Genomic DNA, 12,795 nt, shown 5'->3' with positions numbered 1-12,795 from the left:
TCTGTGCTTCCTGGCTCACGTCCTCTTCAGTCTCCTGTGGTACTCCTGGGTTCTGCCGACTGCCTTCTGCTCCTCTCTCTTCCTCTGTCCTATCTGTCCCTAGGATGCTCTGTTAAAAATCAATGTCTCCTTCACTTTTCCTACGAAGAACCTTCGTCATCTAACTCTGTCAACTCTTATGAATTTTCTCCTTGAAGTCACATTTGGAGGGGGTGCCCTGAAGCCCCAAAGATGAAGGTCTCAATTGCAAAGCAGGGCCACATGGAATAGGGCATGGTATGTCCCCCCAGAAGTGGGAAGAGCAGGAGTTAGACCACAAGTTAATCCTGATAAATTAAACATTAAACAATAATGAGCATTAGGTGTCCCCCAGAGGCTCCGGTGTTTTAGACTTTCGTTGTGACAAAGAGTGGCCCCTCATTTCTGGCGGACTCTCCTGTTGCTCAGAATGCTCAGCTTGTTTATGCAGCAGGTCAACCCTGCACAGGACCCATCCCTTGCATATGCAATACGTAGGCAAAGCAGGAAGTTTGCAGCATTTTTCTTCCCAACACTCATTTCATCACTGGCCCTTTCCTTCCTCCTGCACAGCATTATGTATTCCTTGAAAATGACTCCCGTGAACGACTTCCACATGCATTTAAACTTGCTCAATATAATTATTCGGTTTTTAGTGAAATTGCAAAAATCAGTTTAGATATTTGCAACTGGTGACAATTTTTTTCCTCCGACTCCCATGCTGTTTTCTTCCCTGGCTGGTTGTAACCATAGAATCGGAAGCTCTCTCAATAGGCATCTAACTAGTGTTTGCTGCAGATCTGATTCTAGAGTGGCAAATTTGCATTGCCTGAGACTAGTTAGGATGAATCTCAGGGATCCCCTGATGATTGGTAGGCACATTAGATTTTTAGATTTTTGTTAGTGCCTAACAAATTAGCAAAAGTTTAGTGCCTTAAAGCACTTATAGTCATTTGGTTTCCATGGGTCTCCCCAGCATTTTTTATATATAAATGTGTGCATATCTATCTATCTATCTATCTATCTATCTATCTATCTATCTATCTTTTTTCTTGTTGTGGTGCTGAGGAAGGAGTCTAGGAGATCACACATGCTTGGCAAGTGCTCTACCACTGAGCTGCATCCTCCACCCTGACTCTTACCGTCTGCATGGACTCTAAGCAAAGCCAGGACCCTCTCCTCTGTGGACTACGGCACCGATGTGGCCAGGTCCCCTCAGGTTCCACGTAATGAGTCTCCACTTTGCCTGACTGAAAATTCCCAGTTCCTAGTTTTGGTTCCCAAGCCCATCTTCCCCAGTGGAGAATGGAGTTCACTAAAACCATCTAAAGAACAAAACGGGCTCTGTCCTGGCTGGGCCTCTGGAATGTCCCTCAGAATCTCTGCACTTGCTTCTTTTGAAAGGGCTGGGCGAGCTCCCACTTTCTGTCATCAGTGGGGTCCTTAGGGCACGCGCACTGTCCAGGAACTGGCACGGGCCTCCGTTTCCTCTCGGACCTGCTCAGCGGTTCATGGGAACCACAGGCTGATTTCATTGGGGTTAATGGCTGAAGTCCAAATCCAAGGTGTCTGTGACCTCAGTTCTCCTAGAAACTGGGCAACCTGGAGCATTTGCTTCCCGGGCAAAGGAGAGTCTCGTGGTGGTTGCTCCCATCTCGTGTGCCGTTTTTGACCTGCTGGTGGCTGGCGTGCCTTTGAGGGCATCTCCACACGTTGCCCCACGCACATGCCTCTGGTAGCTGTGCCCTGTCCGTGCCTCCCGGCCACCTTTCTGTCCCTCCCTCACTGTCCCTGGCAGTTTTCACTCCCCTTCGTCTCAGGCATCTCTTCCTTCTCCTGCCTGTGACCCTTGCAATTGTGCCTCCAAGATGTGGAAGCCCTAACCCTCAGAGCCTCAGAACATAACTGTGTCGGGGGTTTTGCAGGAGCAATGGGGGTAAAGGCAGACTGGCGGGGTGTCCCTGAGCCCATCAGGCTGCAGTCCTTATGAGAAGAGCAGATTAGACACACCAGGGACACCAGGAACATGCACATAAGAAAGGGTCATGCAGACACAGTAAGGAGGCCACTGGCAAGCTAGAGAGAGGATTCAGAACACGCCAGACACCTTGGGGTTGGACTTACAGCCTCCAGAACAACGAGAAAAGAAATTCCTGTTTTACAAACCACTCATGGCATTTTTGCTCTGTAGCCCCACCACACTAATCCAAGGCATTGCCAGATTCATCTCCCTGGTGTACCATGGCCACCCCCTACTGTCCCTCCCAACTAGGGTACCTAAATCCTTCCTAGGTCTTCCGGCTCTGGTTCCTGCGCCCTGACCCAATCCCACTTTCACTTTCCTGCTGTGGCCCTCTAGCGCCCCCTCCTGTTCAAGAATTGCCTTTGCTTAATTTGTTGACAGCCCTAGAGGCCAACCCTGGTTTCTGACTGTGTGGTCTGACTTTCCTTCCCTCACCATCCTCATCGCAGATCTTGTGCACCTGCTGCTACTGTGGTCAAAACACGTGAGACACGAGCACCCAAACTTCCCTGATAACAGTCCCTCTGGCACAGAACTGCGAAGCCTTGCCTTGGCCTCAGTTATGTGCAGACTTCACCTGCTGAGGGCCTGACCTTCTCTGACTGGGATGCCAACATTGACTCCTAGGGTCCCTTTAGCCTGAGGTTTATGAGAGTAACCGTTCAGACAGTAGCTGGAGGCCCTGAGGAGCCATGCTCACGGGGAGCACAGTGACAGTTCCCAGGGACAAACAGTTTTAAAACGTCCAGTCTTTATCTCCATGCCTCGCAGAAGCTCTGGATCCTGCGAACTGTCTTTTGTTTGTTTGCAGTGGAGACTATGTTGTTGGAGGCTGGTCTCTTTATCCCTCTCACCTCATCTTTAGCACAGCATTTGTGCAGCTAGAGGGCCATAAATGCTTGGTTGAATGAGTGTCTGTGTTTCCTTCCAGAAGCAAAACTTAGGGACAAGGTAATGAGGAAGAATTCCTAACCTTAGAGCAATTGAGTATTCCCTAGCAAAGGTTTAGAGAAGCCCAAGTATCAGGAAGTCAGGAGACCCCATGTGAAGTGCTTGGTTTACTCACTGGCTTAGTGAACTTGGACACGTGTTGTTGTTTCTGCATCTCAAGTTTTTCAGTAACCTAATAGTGAAAACAACTTCCATTCTGACAGAGGCATTGGACAGCAGAAGGCTAAGGAAGGAGGAAGGTCCCCTTTGCCTTTCCTGTTAGCCTGAGAGAGGTTCCACTCATGCGCTGGAGACTGGAGTCAAGATGTTGTGATTCCCATCCATCCTGGAAATCTTGAGTTCTGGTTGCCACCCATGGATTTGAGTAAATGTGGGCTGCCCTCCTGGCAGAGAGGAATTGGCCCGGGTGGGGGACAATGGAAACATGTATCTCTGCAATGCCAGAGGGTCCAGGTGCCAGTAACCAGGGGTCAGCTGTCACATGGAAATCCACTGAGCTCTGAGAAGGGACCCTGACACCTGAACACCTAGCACCTTTGATTTAAAGTTAGGTGGTCAGTGTAGTTAGGTAAATTAGGTCTAATATCAAGTAAGATCCAAAATGGAGGCCATGTTGGGAATGAAGTCCGGGAAAAGCTGAACAACTCCTGGAATGTTAATGTCCCCAAGGCGCAGAGCCCATCCCAAAGAAGTGTTAATGAACAGCTCCCAGCAAACTTGAAGATGCTGACCCAAAAGTCCTTCCTGCCCAGATTACTTCTTTGACCCACCTGTGCCCCACCCTTCGGGCCTGCCCACCTACATTCCATCACTGAAGGAACTATAAGAAGGGGAGACAACCGCACTTCCACGGATTCCACCTCTTGGGTCCCCTTCTTCCTCCGGGAGAAGTCTTTTCTGCTGTCCTTTAATAAACTTCTACTTTCCACTCTGACCTGGCCTCGGCGTGCTTCTCTGGTGTTATTCTTCAACATTGGGGAAGCAAGGACTCCTCACCGGTCAACAGCGTAACACCTTCCCACCCAGGCTTTGGCCCTGGGGAACTTACATGGAATCAGAGGGAGAATGGGATAAGGTAGCGACTTTAAGCAAGCTGAAGAAGGAGAACGGGGAGGGGAAGGGGAAGGTGGAGAGGAAGGGGAAGGAGAAAGGGAGGGGGAGGAAGAGGAGGAGGAGGAGGAGGAGGAAACTTTGAATTGTTTAACAGGATATCCTTAAAATCCAGTTTTTGCTCTTCAGTGAAAGAGGTGCTGAAGGCAGAACATTCAGTCACTTACTTACGTTGCCTGTCTGCACCGGGGAAGAGCTAGAGCTGCTCCACATGCTTAAGGTTTGGAATTTCTGTCACAGGAAAAGGGTACATTTAAATTATTGCCCACCACATGGGCATCTCCAGGCTTTATTCACAAGCCGGGAGTTTCTTTTTTTTTTTCATATAAAAAAGTCAACTTTTATTTTTAGGAAATTCTGTACTGTGATGCTTTACATGGAAGAGATACTTAAGTTATAAAATGTGTTCCACAATATCTGCGAACACTTTCCTCCCCGGGGCGCTCCTTACAAGTGTCGTGTTCTGAGAGATTCACATGTGATCCTATGTCCCGGATATTACAAATGTAAACAAAGATGGTCCTTTCATTCTGACTAGGGTCTCCCTCGATTACGACACAGGAACTAGATTAGAATCGAGTTTCCTGAATTCAAATGCAAAATGTATGGCTTCATTTTTTTTCTTTGTTTTTTTAAATAATATTTAACTTATTATAATTCTGCCTATTAAGAGCTAAATTTTATTCCCTCAAAAATTCAAAATTGAAGTCTTAATCCCCAACACCTGTGAATGGGACATTCCTTAGAAATAGGTTCTTCATAAATGTTATTTTTTTTTCTTTAATTTTTATTGTTGGTTGTTCAAAACATTACATTGTTCTTGACATATCATATTTCACACTTTGATTCAAGTGGGTTATGAACTCCCATTTTTACCCCGTATACAGATTGCAGCATCACATCGGTTACACATCCACTGTTTTACATATTGCTGTACTAGTGTCTGTTGTATTCTGCTGCCTTTCCTATCCTCTACTATCCCCCATCCCCTCCCCTCCCATCTTCTCTCTCTACCCCCTCTACTGTAATTCATTTCTCCCCCTTGTTTTTTTTCCCCTTTCCCCTCACTTCCTCTTGTACGTAATTTTGTATAACCATGAGGTTCTCCTTCCATTTCCATGCAATTTCCCTTCTCTTTCCTTTTCCCCTCCCACCTCTCACCCCTGTTTAATGTTAATCTTCTCATGCTCTTCCTCCCAACTCTGTTCTTAGTTACTCTCCTTATATCAAAGAAAACATCTGGCATTTGTTTTTTAGGGATTGGCTGGCTTCACTTAGCATAATCTGCTCTAATGCCATCCATTTCCCTGCAAATTCTATGATTTTGTCATTTTTTAATGCAGAGTAATACTCCAGTGTGTATAAATGCCACATTTTTTTTTATCCAGTCATCTATTGAAGGGCATCTAGGTTGGTTCCACAGTCTAGCTATTGTGAATTGTGCTGCTATGAACATCCATGTAGCAGTGTCCCTGTAGCATGCTCTTTTTAGGTCTTTAGGGAATAGACCGAGAAGGGGAATAGCTGGGTCAAATGGTGGTTCCATTCCCAGCTTTCCAAGAAATCTCCATACTGCTTTCCAAATTGGCTTCACCAATTTGCAGTCCCACCAGCAATGTACAAGTGTACCCTTTTCCCCACATCCTCGCCAGCACTTGTTGTTGTTTGACTTCAGAATGGCTGCCAATCTTACTGGAGTGAGATGGTATCTTAGGGTGGTTTTGATTTGCATTTCTCTGACTGCTAGAGATGGTGAGCATTTTTTCATGTACTTGTTGATTGATTGCATGTCCTCCTCTGAGAAGCATCTGTTCTGGTCCTTGGCCCATTTGTTGATTGGGTTATTCGTTTTCTTATTGTTTAATTTTTGAGTTCTTTGTATACTCTGGATATTAGGGCTCTATCTGAAGTGTGAGGAGTAAAGATTTGTTCCCAGGATGTAGGCTCCCTATTTACCTCCAGATGAAGACTTAAATCAAGAATCTTCCAGAGTCAACCCAACCTTCCGGGGTTGACTGTCTGGGTCTCCCCACCCTCCCTCATTCTTTCCTGCCACTTTTTACCTCTCTCTGCTATTTGCTGGCTCTTCTCTTTGTACTTTCCTCAAAACTTTGAAAATCCTAAATAAAACATGATTCTCATATTTTCCTAACTCCAAGGACTCCAGTTGGATTATACAGACCCTCTTCTTTCCCAGAAAAATGTCTGGAACTAAAGGGCGCATGCCCCAGAAAGCCTGGTGCTGACCCAAGGGGAGGAGTCTGCACAGCCAGGCAGCACCAGAACCGCAGGCTGGAGGCTTCTTTTGTCCCCCAGGTCCCCAAGGACTCAGACAGATTAGCATTCCAATGCTCTCTGCAGCCTTTTCTTCTTGCCAAACTTCAGCCAGAGTAAACCCAAAGTGAAACAGAGGGAGGTCTGCGTTTTCCTGGAGCCCTGAACCACAAGTTCACAGTCAGCTCTGACTGCTGCAGCTTCTCACTCACCCAGCTCACCCAAGGTAGTCCTTCACTGTGGCCAGGCCACCCCACCGAGGCATGGGCTTTCCTGGCTCCCTTCTCACGTGGAAGATGCTTACCCTCCTCCAAGAGCCCGGCTCAAGGTCCCAGCCCACATGGGCTCTGGCCATCTGTTCCTCTCCCCGCTCGCCATCCCTGACCAGCTTCTCTTGGCACTTGCAGATCCTCCCTGGGTTTCTGTTCTCCTCTTTGGAGTGTGGTTTTCTTGACAGCAGATGGACCGGAGTCTCTTACTTTGTTTTTCCCAGCACCTAAAGGGACAACAAATGATTTCTAAATGGGTGGATGGAACCTGTGAAGTCAAAAGGGAAACGAGAAAGTGCTGGGATGGCCTGAGTGATCCTGCACTAGACCCCTGAGTGGCACCTGAGTGGCCACAGACAGGAAGAGGCTCGCCAGCAGGTCCAGACCCTCTTCCAGCGTCCAGGCTGACACAAGCCTGATGCTCCAAATGCTCCCCCCAGCTCGCGCAGGTAAACAGTATTCTGCAGTCTTATGTCTGAGTTGGTTTCTCACTCACTTCCAGTGCCAGCTCCGAGCCCTCCTGGGAGGCTGACTTCCCAGCGGCTTCGGCTGAATATGTATGAACAATCTGTAGTAGCTGCCTTCTATTGTTCCTGGAAGACTTTTATTATTTAGAGAGCAATTAATCATATTCAGAGGAAAAGTGTGGGAGCCAAGCCACATGGCGGGGCTTATGGTGGCGCCTTCTTCCAAGATGAGCACAACCAGAAGGCCAGCCAAGGCGCTCCTGGAGACTTGCTGGTCTTCCGCGTTGATCTGCACACACTCCCTGGGCCATGGTGGATCCATCAGCGAGCAGCCAGCGGAAGAGCCCCAGCACCGTTCAGGCCAGTTCCCCTGCAGTCGGAGTGTGCCGATCACCCATCCACACGCGTACTCTTCGAAGTCTATAATTTAGGCCAAATGCTGAGGTCTAGAACTCCATCCTATATTTACTTCGGTAGGGATGCCATTGTTCCTCAAATTACCCAAAACAAGAATGAGAAAAATTTCTAGAATTTCAGAATTAATTTGAAATTAGCAGTTTGTGGAGTGCCTACTACGTGCTTTAGGTACACTATTTCATAGGCATTGCCTTATATGTATCGAAAATAGCATGTATGATAAGCATTGTTTTCCATTTTACTCTTTTACAGAAAAAAATGCTAAGAGATAGTATACCAACTGGCTTTTGATAAGTAACTAATCACCCCAAAATTTGTAGCTTAAAAAAGTGGGCATTTTTTTCAAAAATTAATTTTTTTAGTTATGCATAATGTTAGGATTAATTTGATCCAGTTTGCTGATCTCAGCAAAGAGGAACAAGGCACTAGCACTGAGCTCTGGCCCCATGGGTGCCTGGTTCTGCTGATGGAGGTCTGGTCTTTCTGCCTTCACTCTGCTTCCTGAAGCCTTTCCTTTGGGCAGGTTGGCAGAAACTGACCTGGGGCAGCCCAGGTGGGGGTTTGAGAAAGCGCAGAGACAGGTGTTGTTTCTCAAGGTCTGACACTCACACGTTATTCTGATGTGTGTGTGTGTTTGTGTGTTTATTGTTGCTGTTGGTAATGTTTTGTTTTTGTGTTTTGCCAAAAACGAATGTGGAGACTGGCTCAAAGTGAAGGAGTGGGACATCCATTCTGCCCCGGTTGGGAGCTGCTATAAAGTGTCATTGCACAGGTTGTGGAGAGGGAGGCTGTGAAATCAATCAATCACAGATGTGTTCTGAGAAATGTGTGTGCTACTTGGAACACAGTCATGGAAAGGAGACTCTCAACCTCAAGACAGGCCAAGACACTGCATGTCCAGGGTTGGAAGGACTCGTTAGCCCTGAGTCAAGACAGGCCTATGATAGACAACTCAGAAAATGAGCGGAATAGGTGAGTGGGCAGGGGAGGATTCTGAGGAAAGAGGTGGGAGCAGAACTTGGCTGCTCACTGGAGGCAATCCTCACTCCCTGCAGCTTCCGGGATCTCTGACCAGCTCAGAGACAGAGCTCTGACCCCACTGCACAGTGGTGAGTGGCCACCTTACAGATGGGACGGATCCCATGAGCCTGGAGAGGATCATTGGTGAACCCTGATCATGTCCTTCCTCTGCAACAACAAACATTCTTTCAGAAGTGTTTGTGACTGAGTACTGAGAAGAGTTGGAAAAGCTGAAAGGTTTGGTGTTTGTCTGTCCAGAGGGCAGGCTCTGAGCTGCCCAGAGGCACAGTAAGCTTTGCCATGCACAGGGGCCTGTGTGGGCGGAGCATGGACCTGGATTTGGCAGCATTCCATCAGAGGCGGAGCTGCAGACTGCAGACCGAAGGAGACTCTGGAAACTGCTCTGATAGAAGCCCAGAGGGTGGGGAAGGGAAGACCGCCTTCCCTCAGAGAGAGGCAGGGATCAAAGACCCTGTTTGGGCTTGACCTTGATATGTGAGTACAGAGACCCTGGTTGTCCAGAACAGAGCTGAGCCTATCCAGGTGAGATGATCAGGTGGACCCCAGAAGCTCCGAGCTGCCCTGAGGACCTGTGGAGGTCGCAGAGCAGGCAGAACCTGCTTCAAGCCAGTTGGCACCACCACCTTGGAGGCAGTAGAGGTCTTTCTGGCCACCACAGATGAGGGAAACTGGCTTCCAGCTCCTGCAGACTCACCCGCTGGGGCTCGGGGTGGAGGGAGCTCCCACAGCAGAGCAAGGGTCATGGTGGCCAATGTCCACCGGCCACCTCCCTGTGCCAGGCACCACGCCAACCGTGTCTGGGTGCTGATCAGGCAGTCCTTTAATCATCTCCAAGGCAGGTATCGCTGTCCTCCCCAACCCCCATGCGAGGAAATCAGGCACAGAGGGATTAGTGAGCTGGTTCCACACCATCCAGCACCGAGTGGATCAGGAACTGACCGCTTCCTTTCCAGTGACCTGATCAGAGCTAACAGTGTGACCCAGCAGCAGTGCGAAGACTGGTTTGTGAGAGAGGACAGAGATGTGAATTCTGGTTTGTTCTATGAGCATGGCTATTGAGCTTTAAGGGCTTATGAATCAGGAATGTGCTTGGTGGCCGCACTAACAAGGGCAGAGCTAACCCTCTTGAGTTCCCAGCAAACAACTTAGCATCTGAGACACATTCCCTTATGTAATCCCCCAAGCACAGTATGAGTTTGGTACTCTCAATTCCACTGAGCACAGGAGACAGAAATGTGAAGTAACTGGCCTGAGGTCACACAGCTAATTAGCAACAGGGCAGAACGGGATTCCAGGCTCCCTGACCCCAAGGGCAGCCCTCTCACCAGGGCAGAGTGGTCTCTTCTCTTCAAGTATTGGTTCAGATACTTTGGGCTGCAAGTTTCAAATGTAGCTCTCTTAATCATGCAGGAAAATGGGAGAGGATTCATGACATGGTAAGGGTATGCAGGTGACCCTGGTATTGGACATAAAAGGGTGTGGGCTTTCTTGTCAATATGGAAAATTCTCCCTGGTTCTTCTGCTTCAACTGCAGACTGATAAAATAGATTTCCTAAACATCAGGGTTTTGTTTTGTTTTGTTTTGTTTTATTTTATTTTTTTGCTGGTGAGTCTTGTTAAGTTGCATCTCCGTTTTCAGAGACGAGGTTAATGCAGGAATCTCTTGGCTCCAAATCCATATTTGTGTGGAAAACCTCTGATTCCTGGAATAAACTGATCTAGTGCATTTCTCTGGCCTCATCGACTAAAGCTGGGGACTGAACCTCTTGTCAAAGTGGTTATTGCTATTTTGACCATGTGGAACTGGAAAGCTAGAGGGGCAGGGTCTCTGAAATGTGAGAGAGTTGACAAGGATTATTTGCTGGGCTAAACTTTTATGGAAAAAGGAATCTTGGAAAAGAAATTTTACCTTGTGTGGTCAAAATTGGCTGAGATTGAATGGATTCATTTAGAAGTCTTTTTAAGAAATTAGCTTCAGTACAAACTGGTGCAAACCCAGAATTTGGTCTTTGTCAAATTACATGAAGAATGTTGTTTAACACAGAAATAACAACAGGTCTGCTTGCCAATTGCATCACCTCCTGAGCAGTCCTCAGACCTTTACCATGGCCATTGTTAGTCTTGAGTTGTTCAAGGACAATTGTGGTTTATCCTGAGTCTTCTTTGAAAGTGTTGACAAGCAGTTATAGCACAAAGTTTCTTCCTCTTCAAAGACATTCATGAAAAAGGCTCTAAAAGGTGTTCTGCAAGAACTTGGCTTATGTTTCTGGCCTACAGAGGCTTTCAGAAATCCAAATGAGGTTTCTTATGAAAGGTTCCAGCAAAGCAAGCTCAGAAAGAGCTTAAGTGGTTGATCAGTATTCCTGCTGGACTCTGGAAGTAAGGCCAAGTGTAACCACAGTAAGCTTATTTTGCCTTTAAGTCAGCCTCCTGATTATCGTTGGTAGAAATGACGATGCTTTAGAGTGAAAATATATGTCCCAACAGACAACTACAGTGCACCTCTAATTAAGTAAGATCTGGCCTTGCTAATCGAATTTGAGGCTTTGTTACTTACAAACTGAACCGAGTCCTTAATTCTTCTAGTTCCTTCCAATAGCTGACTACAACTCTCCAAAATGATGTTTCCAATTTTCTCCCACTCCCCTGACTTAGAACTGCTGAAATTAAACTGTCTTCTCCTAAGCCCTGTGAGCAGAAGCAGGACAGCGCAGCATGGGCTGCCAAGGAATCATCAGAACAGCTGACCACGGACAGATTTTGTGACATTCAAACTGCAAACCAGGAAAATGCACCACTTTGCTGCTGCCTGTGCCCCTCCTTCTGAAGAGGCTAATGCCTGACTCATAGCACGATTTAGCAAATGTCCTCCACTTTTAAGTTCCAACAGAAAATCCGGCTGTTACTTAATGAGCAAAAGGATATTGAATGAGAAAATGGACTTAGAGTGTTCAAAAGAAAGAAGATAGACTCTTATTATCTTGAATAAGAGGAGGACTGACAAAGATTCTTGCCAGACTTCTGAACCTCTGTGTACTTTCTAGCAAAATGCAATTATATAAAAAAATCTTGCATCCCACTCTTGCTATCTAATCACTCTCAATATCTTATCAGGTTTCTCATCATCCTCCAGAATCTCCCAGATGGCATCTGATGACCACATTGCCTGTCTTCAGCAAGAATCCTGTTAGGTTGGTTTGACCATTATAATGGTTTAGATGGGTATTATCTCTCCCAAACTCATGTGTGAGACAATGCAAGAAAGCTCAGAGGTAAAGTGATTGATTTATGAGAGCCTTAACCTAATCAGTGATTAATCCACTTGAACAGGTTAAATGAGTGGAGAGCCTTGGCTGATAGGGTGTGGCTGGAGAAGGTGGGTTGCTGGGGCATGCATCTGGAGTTTCTATTTTGTGCCTGGTGAGCAGAGCTCTTTGTTTTCTGGTTGCCAAGTCCTGTGCTACTCCCTCTCTGCCCACACCCTTCCACCAAGAGTTGGTCATCTATGGATTGAGCCCTCTGGAGTCATGAGTCCCAAATACACTTTTCTTCTGTAAAATTTTTCTTGCCAGATCTTTTGTCACAGTGGTAACAACAACAACAACAACAACAACAACAACAACACCTGACTGACACCCCCTTACTGTGCTACGCTCCTTCCTATAAATTCTCACTCACCTATGCTGTATTCTAAGTTGAGCCCAGCATTTCTCCTTCACAGCAAAACTCAACTGCTATAATTGGGATGGAGGTCTTTCTTCTTGTGCTTTAACAAGTATCATCAAATAAATTGTCCTTTAACAGAGTGAGGAAAATATTAACAATAAAACATTACATGTACATTCTCCATGATATCTAATCTGTGTGCCACCCCTACCCAGAAGCTATATCAACCTCTGGACTAGGACATTTAAGTGGAAAAACTCACTATCACTTCCCCTCTCACCTTGAAAGAGTTGTATTTCTTCTCACTCAAATAAATCCTACTCCACTGAAAACGTTTTTGTTTTCAATGATTGTCCATGGATTTTATTCTTCAAATTCATGAGACAAAATGTGGTGAAGCAGAGAACCTAGTTTCATCTAAAACTCTGGTTTCATTTGGTCTGTGGTACCTAGAATAAAGCCAATCAGCTTAGCCAGTCTCCAAGCCTCCTGATTTCATGTGGACTTGTCCAGAAGGATGCACTAGGTGATATACTGTGGGGACCGCAATGAATGCTGA

This window comes from Spermophilus citellus (assembly GCF_964194105.1).
Source record: "Spermophilus citellus genome assembly, chromosome: 13".
Taxonomy (NCBI): Eukaryota; Metazoa; Chordata; class Mammalia; order Rodentia; family Sciuridae; genus Spermophilus; species Spermophilus citellus.
This window is presented reverse-complemented; position numbering follows the sequence as displayed.